This window comes from Podarcis cretensis, assembly GCF_951804945.1.
Source record: "Podarcis cretensis genome assembly, chromosome: 5".
NCBI classification, from domain to species: domain Eukaryota; kingdom Metazoa; phylum Chordata; class Lepidosauria; order Squamata; family Lacertidae; genus Podarcis; species Podarcis cretensis.
The window spans coordinates 23,126,644-23,148,804 of record NC_137174.1 but is presented as its reverse complement, the minus strand read 5'-3'; the positions used below and the strand labels follow the sequence as shown (position 1 = coordinate 23,148,804).

The 22,161-nt window shown below is 43.5% G+C and overlaps 2 long non-coding RNA genes across 5 annotated transcripts; one reads left to right on the top strand and one right to left on the bottom strand.

Moving 5' to 3' along the window:
- Nucleotides 1-7,737: 7,737 nt before the first annotated feature.
- LOC307215944 lies at nucleotides 7,738-19,197 on the bottom strand. Of its 4 annotated transcripts, none has more exons than XR_013838762.1 (5): nucleotides 19,056-19,197; nucleotides 10,984-11,151; nucleotides 10,705-10,813; nucleotides 8,538-8,632; nucleotides 7,738-8,016 (listed from the first exon to the last, which is right to left on the bottom strand). It is a non-coding gene; the product is annotated as an uncharacterized lncRNA (long non-coding RNA). The 4 variants fall into 4 exon arrangements; XR_013838763.1 differs by lacking the exon at nucleotides 19,056-19,197 and adding an exon at nucleotides 16,908-16,979; XR_013838764.1 differs by lacking the exon at nucleotides 19,056-19,197 and adding an exon at nucleotides 16,945-16,979.
- On the top strand, nucleotides 10,726-21,812 carry LOC307215977. The gene is made up of 3 exons (XR_013838833.1): nucleotides 10,726-10,815; nucleotides 18,961-19,386; nucleotides 21,724-21,812. It is a non-coding gene; the product is annotated as an uncharacterized lncRNA (long non-coding RNA).
- Nucleotides 21,813-22,161: the final 349 nt, after the last annotated feature.

The following is a 22,161-nucleotide window of genomic DNA, read 5'->3' as shown; positions in this document are numbered from 1 at the left end:
ATGTGCAAAATTCAGAAATTCTGAATTTGCAGTGTGTCCTGGCATGATTAAGAAGGCTGCATCTTCACTTACTGGTTTTATGATGGTCAAGGAGCTATGAAAGCAGAGTACCTCAGCTGAGAGGGGAGTGGTAACCTCTCCAATGAACAACCTTATGTATCATTAAGGTGCACTTTATGCTATCCAGTGTGGGGACATACATCAGCAAAGCCAGTTTTGTTTCTATGCCTTCGGGGAACCTTGAAGCTCCTTCCCTGAGGTGCTTAGATCCTTGCCCCACCTGTGGCAACTAAGGGCATCCGGACTAATTCCTGCTCTTCTGTTGCTGAGTTTGCCAGGAAAAAAATAATCAGGCTTCTTCGCTTATTACAAAGTGTTCCTTGGGCAGCAGCAACACAGCCACTCATTTTTAACATTACTCTTTTGTATGTTGTGAACCACCCTGTGATCTTTGGATGAAGGGTGGAATACACATTATTATTATTATTATTATTATTATTATTATTATTATTAACAACAACAAAATAACTGAAGCTAAATGCAATGCTAATTTGGGTTTTCCTGCTCAGGCAAAACATTCTGGAGAATTTTGAGGGCAGATGAAGAGCATCAATAAGGCTAGCAAAAAATGTTTGAAAGCTATTTCTCGTGCAGACAGCCAACAAGCTATGGGGAACACTCACTTCTCATTAGAATCCACTAGGTGCCTTTGAAAGTCTCAGCTAGAATGTCTGATGCAGTTTGTCGCTGACAATATAACAATACTCTGTCTTGACAGGCCTAATGCTGGAGATTGGAATAATGGTCCGCGTCAGGTGTTTAACCACTTAAGAAATTCAGGGTGATAAGCCTCTGGCCGGGAGGTTATGAGTCAATTGCGCTGCCATATTACACTCTGCTAGTTTCAAGTCACAGACATTTCAGAATTGTCACCCCCCCTCCTTTGCCCTCAACCAAAATATGCTCTCCCTAGTGTGATACTGTCACATAGGAAACCTGTGGTGATACTTCTCAAAGGCAGTGACATTAAGACACCGCATTCAATTGAGCACATCGCCTAAGTGAAAAACCATTTAACCCTGGGTTTAATAGGTGCCTGCCATCCCCACAGACAAATGGAATGGAGGATTGAGTTGAGGTTAAATCAGATTCAGTTAGAAGAAGTTGTGGGATGTGTGCTTTTTTTTTTTTTTTGGCAAGTTAAATTAGAAAACAGCCTGTGGCAAGTTATTAACTTTTCATTAGGCTCAAACAAAAGAACATAATTCCTATTATAGCATGTCAGAGGCTTTATTTTTAGTAGCAGAAATGCAAAATAGTGGTGGGAGGAAATCAATGTAAACTTGTAAAATATTAAATCCGCTTAAGGCGTAAGTGCAACCTATTAAACCCAGAAACTAGCACTGTGGAAAGCAAACTCCTAGAAACTAAAGGCTTGGTTATGCTGGAGAAAAAAACACAAGGGTACCAGCACTATGAGGAAAGGGAATGACTTGGGAGATTGCTGAATGGATGGTGAACATTGTTCTTCTGCATCAGTGGTGAACAAAAAGAATTACCTAATCTTGGCTCCAATGGCTTCTGTGAAACTGCCCAATGAGCTCAGTCACCAAAAGCAGCAGTAGGAAATATTTTCTGAACTTCCTATGTATTGGGGCAAAAGAACAGATGGGGAGGAAACCACTCCCTTGTGGATTGCACATATTTGTTCACTTATATGCAGGAAACGTTAGCGGTAGTATGTTCTGAATACCAGTTGCTGGAAACTGCAGGGGAGTGGTGGTGTACTCGGGTCTTGCAGGCAAACTTCCTATTGGCATCTGGTCGGATGTGGTGAGAACAGGATGGCGGACTAAATGGACCTCTGGCTTGATGCAGCAGGATCTTCTTATGTTCTTAAGAAGTACTTGCTAGATCAAGCCCAGACACCTTCCAATCCAGCATTTCATCAACAGTAGGTTGTCAGATGCCTCTAGAAAGCTCACAAGGAAGGAATGAAAATTATAATCACCTTTTCCTGGGCATATCTTTAAGTTCCTCTGAACATAGAAGCTCCACTTAGCCATCATGACTGATACCCATTCACTAATAATAATAATAATAATAATAATAATAATAATAATAATAACAACTTATTATTTATACCCCGCCTATCTGGCTGGGTTTCCCCAGCCACTCTGGGCGGCTTCCAACAAAACACTAAAATACAATAACCTATTAAACAGTAAAAGCTTCCCTAAACAGGGCTGCCTTTAGATGTCTTCTAAAAGTTTGGTAGTTATTTTTCTCTTTGGTGGGAGGGTGTTCCACAGGGCGGGTGCCACTACCGAGAAGGCCCTCTGCCTGGTTCCCTGTAGTAATAATAATAATAATAATAATAATAATAATAATAATAATAAAGCAATAAAACACCAAACATTAAAAACTTCCCTGAACAGGGCTGCCTTCAGATGTCTTCTAAATGTCATATAGTTCTTGATCACTTTGACAGCTGATAGGAGGGTGTTCCACAGGGTGGGAGTCACCACTGAGAAGGCCCTCTGCCTGGTTCCCTGTAACTTGGCTTCTTGCAGCGAGGGAACCGCCAGAAGGCCCTTGGCGCTAGACCTCAGTGTCCAGACAGAACGATGGAGGTGGAGATGCTCCTTCAGGTATACTGGACAGAGGCCTTTAGGGCTTTCAAGGTCAGCATCACCACTTTGAATTGTGCTCGGAAATGTACTGGGAGCCAGTGTAGGTCTTTCAAGACCGGTGTTATATGGTCTTAGCAGCCGCTCCCAGTCACCAGTCTAGCTGCAGCATTCTGGATTAGTTGTAGTTTCCGATATCCTCCATTAATTTGCCACACACCCTTAAACCTACCTCTACTGTTTGGCCATTTCCATATCTTTTGGGGGGTTCATCTGGCAGTTTGCAAAGAAGTACTGCTTGGTGTCTTTGATGAAACTACTGTCCATCAAATCCGCCAGGCCTGTGTATACCCCATTGTCAGGTTCAGTGAATTCTGAGCCTCCCCCCTCTCACAGCAGACAGCCAAGGAAGTAGACAAGGAAGCTCTTACCAAGTCTTTATTCATGGTTCATGGTGTTGCTCCAACTGAGCTCCTCCCCCTCTAATTGTCTCTAAGTCATTTGCTCTTCCACTTTCAATGCATGCCGAGTTCTGGGAGAAGGGGGGGCAGAAATGCTCTCCAGTGATAACATGTAATGGTTCTAGGGGTTGCTCGTGCGTAAACCTGTGCAACACCTGGCTGGGTTGCCTGAGTGAACCTTTTCTGTCCGGACAGCCACTCACCCGTGGCTGTCTCAATCGCTGGCAGAATCCGTCAGTGGGTGTTTCTTGAACTTCTTCCAGCAAAGAAGCTCTTTGACGCCTAGTCTCCTCCTACTCTCCCTGCGCGGAAGCCTTCTGCGCAAGGAGGGTGTAGGCAGCGGAGGACCCTTACTCTCCCTGCTGGTCCCTGGCAAGGAGTCATGGGACCGCCTCGCCGATTCCCCCATCTGCCCCCCTTCTCCACTGGTGCTACGCTGATTCTCTTCCCCAGAAGATGGGCTGCCTCTCCCCATCCCGGGACGCTCTCAGGGACCCCTCCGGAGCCCACTCTCTCCCTCCAGCCCTGATGGCAGTTCCCTGACATCACATGTCAGCTGACTGCTCTGTCTCTGTCTCCCCCTTCTCTTCTCCCAACACCTCCCAACTCTTCAGTTCATCTGTATCTGAGCTGTGACCTTCCTCAAACCAAAAATTCAATACTGCCTCTTCTCTGGAAGGTTCAGGAGGAGGGGGGCAGTCTCCACCATTCCTCCTCAGTCTTGTCCCTGATACCCATACATTAAAGTTTACCCCTCACAGAATTACAATTCCTGTCATCCTTAACAAATTACAGTTCCCATGATTCTTAAGATGTGTGTGGAAAATGCACTTTAAATGCATGGTGGATATGCAACCTAGGTGAAGCAAACATTGCATTTTCTGATAGAATCATAGATTTGTGTGTAGTCCTGGTTTTAAGAAGTCAGAGCTGAAGACACAACAAGGTAGGTACAGGGTTTTGGAGCCTGTGTGGCTTCTGGACATTGTTGGACACCAGCTCTCATCAGCCCCTGCCAACATGGCCAATGGCCAAGGCTGATGGGTACTGGAATTGAAGAACGTCTGAAGGGCTGCAGTTCCCGCTTTCCTGAGCTAGGGCAACTAGAAAGCTATGGCAAATAAGAGCTGGCAGATGGAACTGAGCAACAAAATGGCTTACCAATGTAACACCTTGATGTGACTGAAGAGTAAAAGCAGGTCATGGCTTTAAAAATACAGTGGTACCTTGGGTTAAGAACTTAGTTAACTTAGTCTGGAGATCTGTTCTTAACCTGAAACTGTTCTTAACCTGAAGCTAATGGGGCCTCTCGCTGCCACCGCACTGCCACCACACAATTTCTGTTCTCATCCTGAAGTAATGTTCTTAACCTGAGGTACTATTTCTGGGTTAGCGGAGTCTGTAACCTGAACCGTCTGTAACCTGAAGTGACTGTAACCCAAGGTACCACCATAGGACAAAGTGGAAGGTTACTGGATCCTCCTGATGCCCTGACTCTCCGGCCAGAAGGGTTCTGGCAGCTAGCTTGAAGGTCCTGCATTTCACTGTTGCATTCACCATAGTGCAATGGGAGAGGCGTATGTGCTTGCTGGTTTTAGGCTGTTTTGTGCCAATTCACACAAGAAACTTGTCCCAAACCCTGCTTTGAAACACAAGTGGCTAACTGGCATAGGCGCCGGGAAACTGTGGTACTACTGGAGAGGAGGTTTCAAGTGACTGGGTGTGAGCAGACTCATCTGAGGTGGGCATATGTACTATTATGCACCCTAGGTTCATTCTTTAAGCTTTATTTGCTCGAAAGATAAGGCACTATTACATTGAAGAAATAGGAGCCCTCTGAGGATATCCTTCTCTCCTACAACTTTCCCAGTCGTTCCATTTTGGTGTGCATTATCTAATATGACTGACAGACTGACAGACTCTCAAAACCAGCTTCTACAGCAGTTTCTAATACCCGAAGCTGAAGGATGCACAGACAGAGCTGGCCCAACCTTCACTTTAATTACTTCTATAGCTATTGACATTCTGAATCCCAACATTTCAGTTTTAAATTTGGGTTGCCACATGGAGTCAATTCTGATCTCTTGTCTCTTAGATCTCCAGGGTTTAGCTCTGTCCTTCTGTGCCCAGAGAGGGGATAAGATGTCTGTCATCTCAGCAGCAAAATTGTGCATCTAGGTTTAGGCTGATGCCATATTGAACTACTTGTTTCCTCATAGCTGACACCGATGTAAATCACTACAGTTCATTGACTTCAATGGATCTGTCAATCTTCCCAAGCTGGGAGCCTGGCCCTTGGAGTCTCATGAAAATCCCAGTTGTCAAGCTATCTGCCAAGATGTTAATGTTGTTCATATTACCCCAAAGTGACAGGGAGGAATCAGAATTTAAAGCAATTGTTTGCCTTTCAAACGCCAGCCATTGTGATGCTTTATTTGCTGCCTGCATCTGGCTGCAAACAACTGCACAATAGATCAACAAGTTGGCACCTGGCATTAGGCCAGCACTATAAAACATTATGGTAGAGAGGAAGGGAGGAAAGCCTTTACAGGAAGCTTACTCTGCTGATTGCCTCATTACGACAGAAACCCTCAGCTTGGACTGGCTGGGCGCCATTAAAGCAAACAAGCAGTAATCAGACCGGCACCTTCCAAAAGTAGTTTTTGTCTTTTTAGAAACCAGCTTGTGAGACTTTTGTTATGCAGATCTGCCACTGGAATGTTGTATTTGTTCAGGATCCAGGGCTTGACCCCACCCTTCTGACCCAGCTAATCCACAACACGGCAGTTAGACTGGTGACTGGGAGAGGCCGCTGAGACAGTAATAGACCGGTCCTGAAAGACCTTCATTGGCTCCCAGTACATTTCCGATAACAATTCAAAGTGTTGGTGCTGACCTTTAAAGCCCTAAACAGCCTCAGCCCAGTATACCTGAAGGAGCATCTCCACTCCCATCATTCAGCCTGGACACTGAGGTCCAGCTCTGAGGGCCTTCTGGCGGTTCCTTCACTGTGAGAAGCAAAGCTACAGGGAACCGGGCAGAGGGCCTTCTCAGTGGTGACTCCCACCCTGTGGAACGCCCTCCCATGAGCTGTCAAAGAGATCAACAACTATGTGACATTTAGAAGATATCTGAAGGCAGCCCTGATCAGGGAAGTTTTTAATGTTTGTTTTATTGCTTTATTATTATTCTGTTGGGAGCCACCGAGAGTAGCTGGGGAAACCCAGCCAGGTGGGTTGGGTATAAATAATAAAGTATTATTATTATTATGGCTCCAGTTTATACAACTGTCTGTGAACCAGCCATCATGGGTTCAGAAGCCTCTGAGTGACTCTAACAGCCACTGTTACAACTGATCACCACAGGGATGGAAAGCCTCATTTGAGCTAGGGCTGCAGGGCAGAACTTGTTCATCTCCCTTTTTGCAGCAGATGGATTTGATCCAAAACTCCTGAACTTGCTTGGAGATTGGAACACAATTCTGCGAATACACACCCCTCCAGATTTTGTGATAGTTTTGGCCTGCAAAAAGTGCAGGCAAAAGGAAACATTGACATAAAAATACATGCAAAATTCAGATTTTGCAGATGAATGCACTGGTCGTGTTTGTACACTAAACCAAACTATGTTGTTGTTTAGTCATTTAGTCATGTCTGACTCTTCATGACCCCATGGATCAGAGCACGCCAGGCACTCCTGTCTTCCACTGCCTCCTGCAGTTTGTTCAAACTCATGTTAGTAGCTTCGAGACACTGTCCAACCATCTCGTCCTCTGTCGTCCCCTTCTCCTTGTGCCCTCCATCTTTCCCAACATCAGGGTCTTTTCCAGGGAGCCTTCTCTTCTCATGAGGTGGCTAAGTATTGGAGCTTCAGCTTCAGGATCTGTCCTTCCAGTGAGCACTCAGGGCTGATTTCCTTCAGAATGGATAGGTTTGATCTTCTTGCAGTCCATGGGACTCTCAAGAGTCTCCTCCAGCACCATAATTCAAAAGCATCAATTCTTTGGCGATCAGCCTTCTTCATGGTCCAGTTCTCACTTCCATACATCACTATTGGGAAAACCATAGCTTTAACTATATGGACCTTTGTCGGCAAGGTGATGTCTCTGCCTTTTAAGACGCTGTCTAGGTTTGTCATCGCTTTTCTCCAAAGAAGCAGGCATCTTTTAATTTTGTGACTGCTGTCACCATCTGCAGTGATCATGGAGCCCAAGAAAGTAAAATCTCTAGTGCAAATGTACAAATGCACCCAAAGAAGGAGATCACAGCGTCTTGGTATCTCCTTGTGCTTTTGATGCCAGTGGAGTGCTGCAGCTAAGCCAAGGTATGGCTTAGCATGTCATCCAAACCCAAAATTGTGGTTTAACTCTCTCTCTCTTTCAAGCATGACCTACAGCCAAGATTTTTCCTATGGCTGCAGGTTGTGGTTGAGGAGGTGAGTCCTTTTGATATCTGATCCTGCAAATCAAACTTAAAGAGACCAACCACAAATACACTGCATTTATCTGCCTCAAAAAGGCAGGATTCATTTCTTATTCCTGAAAATTTTATCCAATTTCTTTTTTAAACTAAAAAAAGTTTTTTTTTTAAATTATCTCCTTTTTAAAACAACAACAACACCAACACCCAACTTTTAAAGTTGGCTAGTACAAAAATCTGTGCCTTTATTTGCCTGAAATTTGGCATACTCCATCCACTCTGAAAGGGCTATTATGCCTGCAAATTCCACCCAATTCTGTCAAAAGACAAAAAGTGGTCAGGGTAGATGAGTGGAGTCCATCCAGAAGGTTCTTCATTGAGAAGGCTTTAAGCTGAAGTTTAGATATTTACCACATGGGGCAGCCACATGCAGATCCTAGCAGATCCTGATTCATCAAGCAGCCAGGAAAGCTGGCAGGGTGGAATGCCGCAGGCTTGAAATGGAATCTGTGGGGAATTCAATAAGCATAGGAAGAAATCTCATGCACTGGAACTATGATCAGTGCTGAGTACAGCTGAAGCCTGACCTGGAGCCTTTCATAGTCCTATTAGGTCATGGGGAAATAATGCCTGGGTATGTAGAATTATGCTGGACCCTCCAAGGGCATCATAGCTCTGGGAACAGAGCCTTTTGCACTGGTTCTGAGTGGCTCAGCACGATGGGGCAGCAAAGCAGAGTGCTAGGGGTCATTGGTTCTAGCCCTGAAATCCCCCGATATGGAAAAATAAAATGAAATGAAAATAGCCTAATAAACCATTCCCAAATTATTATTCTGCTGAGCATGAAAATGAATATGCTTCTCTTTCATTCTGCCCACCCTGTTACACAGGTATGATTCAAAATTATTCATGTATTTTTATTATTTTGAGGGGAAAAAAAGAAGAAGCAATAGTTGCTCCAGGCGCTATAATGGCTAATTAACTGGGAACTATTTCACTTTGACAAGTCCGTATGACGGGATACTCACTAATGGATACGTTCAAGGTGTTCTGTTCTTTTCCTCCCCTTCCTAGCCATAGTATAAAATAGTAATAATGGAAAATAGCAGCCACTTAACACTCCCTTAAAAAGAAAAAAACAGCCTAGTTTTTAAATTAATTACACATGCTCATACACAGAGCTAATGGGCTTTTGCTTGAAGTCTCAGGTTTTGTGAATTACTAAGGCCATACAGAGGGGCAGATAAGACTATTTGAAGACTGGACAACACTGATATCTCCCAGCACTCAATGCTTTAAACAGGACTGAATTCCCTGTCAGGTTATCTGCTTCATACAGCTTTTCTGGATTTCAGCTCCTTATGCATTTATTTCTGTATCTGTGTCTGAGCTACACGGACAATTGTCTTTTCTAATTAATGATCTGTACATGAGTTAAGATACATCCACTATTTATTTGGTGTATTTTCTCTCCCTTATTTGGCTCATAGCATCCCCACCCCCCTAAAGACCTGAGCAAAGGAACAATCCCTCAGCTGTTTTTATTATAGATATCTCTCATTATTACTGCTGGCACTTATGTTTGCTCTACTGGCAGGAGATATTAAGGAAGATAAGGGGAGAAGCTGTTTCCTTGGTGTTTAGCTTAATTGCACATCTGTGTTTTGTGCTGGTGGCCGAATGACCTTGACTTAACTTCTAGCATTGTTCATCTCCTTTGAGCCATTATAGTTTACATGCTAAATCACCATGCTGTTATTTCTGATCATAGAGAGGGTGCTAATTTTGGTTTATATTACACACAGTGCCCAGAGATGCCACATTTCTGGAAACTGTATTGCCTTTATGGTCTTGTGAAGAATAATGAACACTAGGGGAAATACTCATCTGCAGATATAGGGGTGTGAAAAGTTATTGTCAGTCTTTTATTTTAGCCATGTAAATTTCATCTGCAAGCAAAACAAAAACGAGCATCCTTTATTCACGTTAATTTCTTCCTATATGTACCCCAGAACATAAAAAGAGACCATCTTGTCCATCGCCCCAAGGCACTTCCAGACAACCTATTTCTTAAGCATTCATCCTGAGTTGGCTATTTAATGAACATTCATCCTGATTTTTCGTGATTTTAGGTGATTCACTAAACCAAGCCTTATGAGGAATGGTTGAAGGAACTGGGTTTGTTTATTCTGGAATAGAGGAGACTGAGAGGAGATACGGGAGCCATCTTCAAATATCTTAAGGGCTGTCATAAGGAAGATGGAGCAAGCTTGTTTTCTCCTGTTCTGGAGAGTGAGACTCGAACCTATGGCTTCAAGTTACAAGAAAGGAGATTCTGACTAAACATCAGGAAGAACTTTCTGTCAGTAAGAGCTGTTTGACAATGGAGCAGACTCCTATGAGAAGCTGTGGACTCTCACTCCTTGGAGGTTTTTAAACAGAGGCTGGATGACCATCTGTCATGGATTCTTTAGCTGAGATTCCTAAATTGTAGGAATAATTGGGTGCACTCTTCCCACCTTGGATCAAATCTATGCTTCCAGGTATCATAAGAAAGCTACAGAGATAGTACAGGATAGTGTGCACCCCGGAAATGATCTCTTTCAGTTTCTGCCTTCTGGAAGAATGTACAGGATTATAAAGACCAGGAATAGCTGCCTGAGAAAGAGTTCCTATCCAAATGCGATTTTGGTTTTAAATGCAGTGTAAGGTAGTCTCTATGGGAGTATATTGTATTTAATTATGGGGTATCAGAATTTTTAGGGGGTTAACCAGGCTGGGAAAGCTGGGATAGCAGGCTTGTTGTTTTTTGAATGTTTGATGTAGATTTTTTCAATTTCGTTGTTCTGTATGGGACAATAACAATAAAGATTATCGTATCGTATCAATTGGACTAGATGACCCTTGGGGTTCCTTCCATTTCTACAGTTATATGATTCTGAGTGCTATCCGACTTTCCAGTGCATTTCCCCATCACATTCCTTGTCACAAAACACCTGACCTTTGAGTGTAAAGTGTACAAAACTTCCCAGTGTGCTATAATTGTGCAACCTGAATTTCCAGGACATGATTGAATCCCACTTGAAAATAGCAACAGTGTGGAAGTGCCCCTCTTCTCACACCAGAAGCCCATGGGAAGTCCACAAGCAGAACATGAGTACAACAGCAACTTCAGTTATTCCCAGAATTCCTTACCTCTCTCTATCCTTTTCTTCTTCCTGTCTCTTGTCTCTTTCCTTGCTCCTTAGGAAAAGGGCTTGCCTTTTCTTGCTCATGAAATTCTGCAAAGCATCACGCGCTTCCACTGTGAAGGTATAAATAATATTGGTCATAGGTGCCATATCTCACTAATGATGGTACGGTTTTGATGCAGCTTCTAATACCATCACATACTGGAAACAAAGCAAGAAATAAAAGAGCAGGACAAATGACATGAACTCACACAAAGCCTGTCCTCTGAAACGGGAGGCTTACCAATTGAATTCTCGCTGATTCCTTGGTGTCTTCAATCAAAATCACATTACTCGGTCAGAAGGTTACATGTGGTAATAGATGCAAGGAAAAGATTCAGTCAGGGTGACAGAAAATAGGATAAAGCTGTCTTGGAACCAGAAGTCAGAGGACTGATGGGGGCTTCTGTAACTAAATGGAGAGAGAGAATCTGTTTGGGGGTATTAAGACTAGGACAGACAGCAAAACCAAGCTGCCTGGTTATTCTGTTATCTCTCTCTATAATAGACAGGTATTGATTGTCATCTCTTTGTCACACTCTTGCATCACAGTGCAGCATAGGTGAAATATATTCCTAGAACAGGACCATACCAATGCCGTGGTAAAGGCTATGCAGCCAGAACTAGTGGCTTCCTTTTTCTTTGTCAACATGGGGCATGATGAAAATGCAAGCATCCTGAAACTGGAAGATGTTTCCTCTCCACCTTTGCTCAGTTAGCGTGACAATGGGCCAACTGGTTTGATAAACCCAGAAGATAGCTTCTCCTCTCAGGTTGGTATCTGCAGTTTTTTAAAAGGGTTTCATATGTTCAAAAATATAGTAAAGGTTCGCTATCTATGCTAGCATTCGATTGACGTTGGAGAGAAATTGAGTTGAGAAACAAGATTAAGGGTACATATTGATATAGGAATGTATTAGATAAAATGTAAAAAAATATATACAATAATAAGAGTACATTCATTTGTAAAAAAAGAATATACGAGATTGACAGAAAGTCCATAGTGTTGGTACAAATATTATTTTGAAATGGCTTTATGTCTTTGGTTTTTATTTCTTTTTTATTTCTTTAGGTACATAAATTTGGTATAGAAACTTTGTCTACATGTTGGAAATTATATTATAATATGCCCTGTAATGTAATATGATGATGTATACATATGTGACATAAGAACGTGTGTGTGTGTGTGTGTGTGTGTATAAATATATATATAGGGTTTCATAAACTCGGTGAAGTGATTTCTTTTTAAAAGAAGTTTAAAATTGCACTTGGTGCTGGGATCATACCAATTTTGCAACAGCATTTGGGTTCCTGTCTCTAGGCTTACGGCATTTTGAGTTCTGGCAGGTACCTCAACTTTATTATTAAGATGTGGCATGTAAATTCACCCAGACAAGCAATATTGGACTTCATCCCAGACTAGGAAGAGGGGCAGAGCGGGCTGTCTATGTAGCCATAGTTAATATGCAGGTGTGATAGCTGGAGTGCTAAACCTTGTTAGAGAAAAAAAGCAAGCCAAAATAAGACCTTGGGGGTGAGATATGGATCTTCTTTTTCAGCTTATTAAAATGGTGTCTGTTCTGGTTTGGCACCTGAGGCTGTTTGCTACTCTCTGTCTATGTGTGTGGGTCTGCATATGTGTGGATTTTTGAGAGGGTAAATGCACTTAAATATTGCAGAGCTTATAATTCTGTATGGACAGTAGCCATTAGTCATAAAGTCAGCCAACACATCTACAGGCACATCCACAAAATATAGTCCTTCCCCAAACTACCCATCTCTCAAGGGAATAAAACAGAATTATTGATACGGTGTTTACCAGCAAAAGAAGAGATATATATCTCTAGATACCTTATTGGACATTATTCAAGGCTGCTGAGATAATATATGTTTTTTTAGAACAAGGCATGTAGCAGTGTCACTCAGCTAAGTTTCACTTATGGAATCCAGCTGCATAATGTAATCAAAGCTAAGCCTGAAGTATTCACCTTAAAAATAAAAAGAACGTTTTTATCAGTACCAAAAACGCCTTCCCTCATTCAGCAGTTTTTGGACACTCCTTCTGAAAATTTTCACTGATTTCTTTTTAAAATGCCCTCACTTGCCCTCACTTCCTATTCCTACATTTGATCTCAGTGCTGTCATCCAGTAGCCAAATCGGATGATTTATTTACTGGCATCTGGCAACAGCATCCCATCAGATGCAACGTTGTGAGATCATCCTGATTTCTATATGATCCCCGGTCACGTGCTGCTTTTTTGAAAATGATATAGTGAACCTTTCAAGCTGCAGAATGAAATAATGTATGTGATCATTGCCTCAGGGGTAGCAGGAAAGTTTCAGCATTATATTTTATAGTGAAGCTGCAAATATAGTTTTCTCAAGTGTTTGTTGAGTACTTTAGTACTCTTAAGGAGATCATGTGAAATCAATTATTAGTTTAGTGGTGAAATACACAAACATGCACAAAAAGGCAAGGACAGCAAATGTAACCTTTGAGAATCACTGCCCCATTTGTTCGGAAGATGTATGAACATTTTCTACTAGTCTGCACTCAGGGACATAGTTCCTGAGAAGTCTAGAAGGGCCATCCATTATGAAGACCTTTATCAAGCATGCTAGTGTTTTTGCAGACAAATTAAGGAGCAATCATTTTGCCAACCAACAACTAGGGATGGGGATAAATTCAATTCAAGTTACCTTTATAAGCAAACCTACCCAATTTTCACTTTCCTTTTTTTATATAAATAATTTTTATTAACAGGCCAATCACATCACATTAATCAAATCACATTAGTTCCAAATTATACAGCCAAATTTTAAATTTTTTGTTGAGGGTACCCATACATCAAGCTCGTCACGAGTCCAAAATTCCGGATAACTCCAGGCATCACATATTTTACAGCTTTAATTAGACAATTCTATCCAGTTCGATCCGGATAGTCCTTTATTACTTTCTTTCTTATCTTGTTGTTATCATATATTCCTTTCTTTGCAATCTCTGATGGTTCTCACAAGCAGACTGAAAACTGGCATCTCTGTGTGGGTTTTGTACTCTTCAAAAACTATCTCTCTCCGGGACAGCCTCTGTTCAACGCTTCCATAAACAAAGTTAACCTTTGGTCTGTCCTTTATTTTTCCACAGGCTAGCCAGATATATCAAACAATATATCAAACAGATCAGGGGGCTCCGTCAGGTCAAACTTGCATTCCAGCACTCCTTCTCTTTTGAACGATCCTGATTCTCCTCCCCCCTGTCCTTCTTCCTCTGGCAAGCCTGTCTTGGCGAGACGCCATTTTTAAATTGCGTCATAAAAAATTTTCTCTTTCTCACCGTTCACCAGTCTTCTCTCCTGTTGTAATCCATCCCCACACAGTTCTTAAAATCCTGCTTATGATTGATAAAAACGCAATTGTCAGAGCTGCCCAAGGTCCCAGCTCACAGAGGACCAACGCCAGGTCCTGGTTATATACAAAAGTCTTTATTGAAGTTCAGTTTCCATTCCAAAGCCGTAGCGCGCAGCTCTACGTCTTAAACCCTAGACCGCCGAAGCTCCGTCTGAGTCTCCTCCCCCTAGACACCAGTTTAAGACTCTAGCCTTACTCCACCTCTTCCGTTGTTCTTTCCTCCTCTGGGTCCGTCTGCCCGCCGGGGTGTTGCCCTTTCTGGACTCTTCTGATGCTGAAGAGTCCCCGGATTCTTCCCCCTGCCTCCGGCGTGCTTTAGGACCTGGCTCCCAATCCGAGCTCCCTGCTGTCCCGCGCGCCTGTACATTTGAATTTGGCGCGCGCGCCCACCCGGCCACCTTCCTCCTGACCGTTACACTGCTCCTGTCACTGCTTCCCCCTTCAGGGGGGCTAGCTGGATCTGACTTCCCCTCCGTTCCCTCACTCAGCGATAGGGGCGTGGTCAGCCCTTGCTCATCTTCTCTCCCCACTGGAGGGGAAGCCTGCCCTGACACATGGGACTCTTCCCCCCCCCCCCGCTACACTCTGGTGGGGAAACTGGTCCCGATCTCCAGCTGCTGCTTTGGGAGTCGCTGCTGGCCCCTAGCTTCTGGTGCGTCCCTCCCGGGACCCCCCTTGCCCTGGCCATCGGAGCCCCCTTCTGTGAATCTTCCGATTCGCTGGAGAGGCTCATGGAATCTCTCGGGCCACTGTCATCTTCCCCTACGCTGCCCTCAGATTCTTCCCCTTCGCTCTCCATCTCCCCTCTTCCCTGTGCTTCTGCTCCTGAGCCCCTGACAGCAATGATCTTATTTCTTTCTGGGGTGAAGGGTTGTTAATATCACACCGTGTAAAGAAAAAAGAGGTTTTTTCCTCCACCCCCCTTCGTTCCAAACATACAGTCTCCTAGTGGTGATTCATCAGAAGATTTACTTATCCGTCCGTCACTCCCGGTCACAGAGATCCATTAATCAGCAGCCTTATCTCGAGCTTTACTTGATGTATGTGCTTCAGCTTCCATTCCAATCGTATGTTTCCAATTATAATTCCGAGCTGAAGCAACCAGCACGCACTAATTGGAATCGGCGTCAGGAAGAGCTGACTTCACCGAGGGCTCGTGCCAAGTGTTCGGCACCCCCATCTCTCGGATCAGGGGGTGCATTGTGAACACCGCTGGCAAGACAGGGTCCCACCACATCCTGGGGAGAAGGGAAGGCTGCCTACTTCCCATAGCAGCCCCTTAATTACCTCATATGGGTCAGAGAGATGTTATTGTCGGCCTTCCAACGCGCCACTTGGTGGGGCCCCCAATTTTCACTTTCCTAGGCAATACACAAACTGAAACACAGCCTTCCTTTGACATTTGCACTTCTCTGATTTTTTCAGAGCAGTCCCCCTGCCAAATAATGTGTATAAAAATTCATATACTAAGGTAAATAAAAATAGCATTGAAAAATGCATTACATAAGGTGAAATTGGACAAAGACATAGATTAGGCAAAACTGCACACAAAAGATGTAGCTATTAGGAGAAATTTGCACTACAGTGCTGCGGAAATATTTTTCAGGATTTCTCGATTATCTAACAAAAGCTACTCTTCACCTGCCACCCCTTCTGGGTCTACCCCTTACCTGCCATACTATGACAAAGTTCCATTTCTGACCTGGCAATGTGCTCCAGCTCTATCTCAGAAAGACCCTACCCAGGGACTTAATAAAATAAATATAAAAGATTGAAAGTGTTTATGTGACTTCTTTCAGACAAGATAGTATCTCCCTCCTAGAGGAAGATCCTAAGCAGCTGCCAAGCACATGATTTTGCCTGGAAGGAGGAAATGAAGCAGGATAAAAAGGCAAAGGTACCCTGACCATTAGATCCAGTTGCGGATGACTCTGAGGTTGCGCATTCATCTCGCTTTACTGGCCGAGGGAGCCAGTGTTTGTCCACAGACAGCTTCCGGGTCATGTGGCCAACATGACTAAGCTGCTTCTGGTGAACCAAAGCAGCGCACGGAAACGCTGTTTACCTTCCCACCGGAGTGGTACCTATTTATCTACTTGCACTTTGATGTGCTTTCAAACTGCTAGGTTGGCAGGAGCAGGGATTGAACAACGGGACCTCACCCCATCGCAGGGATTCAAACCACCATCCTTCTGATCAGCAAACCCTAGGCTCAGTTATTTACACCACAGTGCCAGCCACGTCCCCCCAATGAAGCAGGATGTATATCCTAAAACGGTCTTGTAGCAGACTTCCACTGATTAGCAATAAGAATGGACAATTTTTGCTTTATTCATCCCTTGCATGCTGCTTGCAAATTTCTAAACCTTTTGATCAACTAAAAAAATAGTCTCTCTTTTGCAACACTAGCATTTGGAGTCACCCAATGGAGAAGAGGATTGCTAGTGGGTTCAAGACAAAGAGAAGTGCTGTTCCACATAGTGCATACAGTGGTACCTCGGGTTAAGAACTTAATTCGTTCTGGAGGTCCATTCTTAACCTGAAACTGTTCTTAACCTGACGTACCATTTTAGCTAATGGGGCCTCCCATTGCCGCTGCGCCACCGCCGCACGATTTCTGTTCTCATCCTGAAGCAAAGTTCTTAACCCAAGGTACTATTTCTGGGTTAGTGGAGTCTGTAACCTGAAGCGTCTGTAACCCGAGGTACCACTGTACTGTAATTAAGGAATTTAGTACCTCGAGAGTTTAAGATAGTCACTATCTTAACTGACTAATTCATAGTCTATTAAGAGCACCTAGTTCTTCATGGTTAAACTGAACTTCCATTTTCTTTTTTATAAAAAAAATAATATTTATTAAAGTTTTGAAGGTTACAAATAAAACAGAAAAACACCAAATTAAACAAAAAACAAAACAATGTATCACATTAAAAAAAGAAAAAAAGGAAAAAAAGAATACCATACAAATAAGAAAAAAAAGAGAAGCAAAAGCAAAAAACACATCAAACCTTCACATAGTATATCTTTCATTTGCTTGTTTCCTTGACCTCCTCCCACCTCCCTTTTTTGTATTCTAATTCAGTTAAATATTTCAGCAAATCCTTTCCCTCTTTTTCTCCTTAAAATTAATATATCTATTTGAACTTAAACTCTTAAAACATTTCCACTAGGGTCATAAAAAATTCATTCCACAATTTTTCTCTCCCTCATTAAATTTTACAAAATTTCCAAATATAAACTTTAAATTCCCAATCTTCTTCCACCGTCTCCTCTCCCTGGTCTCGGCCTCTGCCGTCCCTTCTGTCAACTCCAAAAAGTCCATCAACCTGGAGATCTTATATCCGAGGCTCTTAACTCTCCTTCATGTCCCTTCTGTCGGTCTTCTTCATAATCTTTAGTGCTAAAAAGCAGATCTCGGGGGAGCTCCATCCCAACAATCCCTTTATTCCTTCTTAACAGGGCAGCCAGATTTCCATAGTTAAAGCTAGGATCCATAAAGCGTTCCAAATCTTGTTTCAAAAATCCTCCAAATCCAAATGTCCCAAAAGCTCCAATCTCCTCCTGACCCAGCTCCATATCCCAAAAGTCAATTGATCCCTGCATTAGGGAATCTCTCCAACTTTCCTTTTCCAGAGCAGGCCAGGCTCCAATCTTCAAAATCTGGCTTTTTCTAATTTCAGTCATAAAAGGCCTCAATTTGTAATCCTCAGTTTGCACCTGCAAGGTCAAGGCTCCCCCCCTGTATTACTCTAAGCTCGACCACAGCAACTTTCTCCTTCTCCTTCTCAACGATTTGTTCAGTCATGATAAATTCCTGTGCCGGATCCTTGACAACTTCTGTGTTGATACCCACTTTTGATCCCAAGATGACAACATTAGTAGCCATAGCATCTATCTGTTTATGAAGCTTTTCCAGCAAATAATTTGTCTTATATAATGCAGACACTAAATCTTCCCTAACCGACATTCTTGGGATGTTCAAGGTCAAATTCTGGTTTCTCACAGTCCTTATCTTACAGCTGGATGACTCCACTCCACTCTTGTAACAGTTTCAAAAACTCTCCAACATAGTTCCAAAGGTGAAAAATAGTATCAATTTTCAGTTACTTTTTCTTCTTTTAAAACACAGAAGTGGACAATGGAATCAGTATCTTTCTCTTGTAGCTAGCTGTCAAATATGTACTGTTCACTGTCAATGGACTTTTTCCTTTTTTTTCCTTTTTGCAGCCCATTCCCACGTTCAGAGACGTGGTAGTTTAATTTTCCACTCTCTCCTGCAGGCACGCTTGGTCAAATTTTTCCCCCTCTTCCCCTGCTTCCAAGGGGGGGTTTATAGTCAATCAATGGAAGTTTGATCCTCTACATGAAGCTTTCCAAAACCTTAGCTTACGAATACTTTGCTTCAGTCTATTTACAAAAAGGGGAGGCGGACTTCCTGTTTTGAGCCTTCCCCGTTCGATGCCAAATTAAAGTATTTAGAAATCCAATTTTCCATTCTACTCACGGGTTGTTGTTTAAAATCCAATTGTCCACAGGAAAAAGTCAGCACTCTCCGGCAGCAGCAATGTGGCTTCACTCCGTGAAAGAAGCGGTCGATTCAAAGCACCGCGCTGCTCACCCCACGTCGCTCCAGATTCCCGATACCGGGTCTCCCCGCGAGTAGGGGGGCGCAAAAGGTGCCAGCCAAATCCCAAGTTCACAGGCTCTTCTGCCTGTGATTTCCAAGGGTCTCCGCCTTCGCCGTGGTGGTTCAGACCCTGCTTTCCACGGAGCAAGTTCCTCCCGATCGGAGGAGCTCCGCCATTGCCGGAGGCGCTAACCCGGAAGTCCTGAACTTCCATTTTCAACCCTAGTATACTTGTAATATCCTTTGCTGATAAGGACAAACAGCAAGTGATGCCCTTCACCTTCATGCCTGGCTTGTGAGCTTCCAGAAGAACCTGTCTGGTCACTGTTGGGTTTGGAACTTGGTTTGAACTGTCACGGCAGTTCTTATGTTAAAGGAACAGCAGAATCCCTGATGCCATTAGGATACCAAAGATGGGCAAATAACAGGAATAGTGACTTTGGAAAGGAGGTGTTAGGCTCAGAAGGATAATCTGCAGCAATGTGTCAAATCTGAGATGAAGAGGCCAAGATAAGATACATCAGCAGAATCTTCTGGTTTTGTCACTATGGGGATACAGGATGATAACATAACCTGTTGACCTCAGGAAAACACAGACCTCACAATGGCGGGTGAGAGAGATATTGAATGCCTAAGTGAACCTGAACAGAATATAATATGAACAGAATGGCAACTATTCACTACCAAAAGGTCCCCCCTCAACAAGGACAAGTAGCCAGAGGTTGGGGAGGGGATCTGTCATAGCAATCGCCTCCTCCTCTGGGTGAGAGAACTGACTGTTGTGACAGAACTCCGTAGCTGCTACTTGACTCCAGTGTCCAAGTCCGATCATAGCCTGACCCATTTCCCCATTTGTAAATTGGGAGGAGTAACCTACCTCAGAGATTTGCTTGCAAAGGCAAAACAAAAAAGGTTGGAAAGCACCTCCCCAATTAAAATCCTTGTTTAGAAAGGAAGCTTTTAATGTTTGATACATTACTGTATTTTACTATTGTGTTGGAAGCCGCCCAGAGTAGCTGGGGAAACCCAGCCAGATGGGTGGGATATAAATAAATTATTATGATTATGATTATGATTCCATCAATTATAAATAATAAATTATTATTATTATTATTATTATTATTATTATTATTCCGTCAAGTAGCGTTGACTTGTTCCATTTTTTGACCAGGGCCAACATTGGTGTGGCCAGGCACCTGTCCAAGACCCATGCTCCTGCAAGAGTCTCCTTCCCTTCAATAATGCCCCTTGTCTCTGGCTCATGAGGGAAATGGCGGAAGGGAGGAGCACAAGCAGCAGCCAATAGCAAGTGCTGCAAGAAGAAGTGGGGACTGGGTTACTTGACAGAACTGGATTTAACAAAGTAGAACACTGATCCGTTTTAAATGCATACATGGCCAACAGGATTCCACCACAACACTGATAAAAGCCAATTCCCAAAGTTCCATCTGTGGAGGTTGCCCTCAGACATCCGCCAACGTCCTGCTTTTTTACTTACAACCAGGCTGGCACTGGCTGTCAGCTCCCTGCTCCTTAGTATAAAAGTCAGCAGGGAGGAGGATGGAGGCAAAAACAAGGATTAACCTCTGATTTGTTGTGTTGTCAACTACTGTTGCCCTCCCTGCTTCTGCCCTACCAGTGCTCAGGACCGCAATACCTCAAGGACTGCCTCTTTCCATATGAATCTATCCGGACCCTGAGATCATCTTCTGAGGCCCTTCTTCGTGTGCCTCCTCCTCAATAGGTCTGGAGGGTGTGGCTCCCCATCTGTGGAATGCTCTCCCCAGGAAAGTTCACCTGGCGCCTTCATTATACACCTTTAGGTGCCAGGCAAAAATGTTCCTTTTTAACCAGGCCTTTGGTTGATCTGATTGACATCCTATGCCCTTTTAAAATGTGGCTCTTTTTTTTGGGGGGGGGGTTATTTGGTTGTTGTTTTTATTTTGATTATATATGTTGTGGTTTTTATGTTGATCTTTTCTGTGAACTGGCCTGAGACTTCCAGGTATAGGGCAGTACAGTGGTACCTCGGGTTAAGTACTTAATTCATTCCGGAGATCCGTACTTAACCTGAAACTGTTCTTAACCTGAAGCACCACTTTAGCTAATGGGGCCTCCTGCTGCTGCCTCGCCACCAGAGCACGATTTCTGTTCTCATCCTGAAGCAAAGTTCTTAACCTGAAGCACTATTTCTGGGTTAGCAGAGTCTGTAACCTGAAGCGTATGTAACCCGAGGTACCACTGTATATAAATTAAAAAAAGAATAAGAATGCCAAATGGATACCCCCCGCACTGGCTCCATCATATTGTACCTTCAAAAGCACGCACCTCAGAGAAGTATTTCCTCACCTGTATTCCTAGAACCTGCAGGCCCTCGATCTTCACGCCCACCTCATTTGTCATAACAACAGGCATTTTGATAATGTGCTCCCAAAGTACTATGGGAATGTTACAGTGATTCTTTCTCTATAAATCAAAGTTATAATTAAAGGAGGGTGAGGGGGAATGGAAATGCCTAACCAAAGTTCTTTGGCTGTTCATCAAAATTCTGCAAGATTCAGATTACAGGAACTCTTTATCAGTTCTTAAATTGCTTGCAACCCCTCACCTCATAGCCTGAGGGTGTACAATGTAAAACGGCGAGAACATTCTCAGTGCATTTCCGTGCTCTTACACGGCATTTATAATAACAGAGGCGCAAGCAATCTTTATGTAAGAATATGCATTTTGTCTTGATGACTAGGGGCAGGTGAAGAATGTTACAACTATGAATTTAAAGCATGCACACAATTCGGGAGTCTGCAGTGTCTGGATTATTAAACATCTCTAAGTGCCTTCGGGAAATGCATGGAGGTGGGGTTGCTGATGGCAGGACCATTCATTTATTTTCAAAAATAGAAGGTGCCGTGGCAGACAAAAATAGTCATCCATCTTCCTCTCTATTCCAGGAACAATGCCCTGAATCTGAGGCCAGAAGGCAAGGGCCATGGTCCAAGACACACATCCATGCCTGTAAATAAATGCCTTTGAGTCAAAAGCCAGGATGCCTTCCTTTTTGCAATTGTTGCCCCTTGGAAAATATCAAGGAGTTTTATTTCTTAGTCCCAGATTATAAACATGGGGGGGGGGGGGCAAGCCACTAGGATGCGTGTTGCCTCTCAGTATATAAGATGAATGTATGGCAGAGATGGTCAGGCACCAGGCTTGTGGGATCTATTTTGTTCCTTGCTAGAACCTTGGGGGACGCAGGTGGCGCTGTGGGTTAAAGCCTCAGCGCCTAGGACTTGCTGATCGAAAGGTCGGCGGTTCGAATCCCTGCGGCGGGGTGCGCTCCCGCTGCTCGGTCCCAGCGCCTGCCCACCTAGCAGTTCGAAAGCACCTCCGGG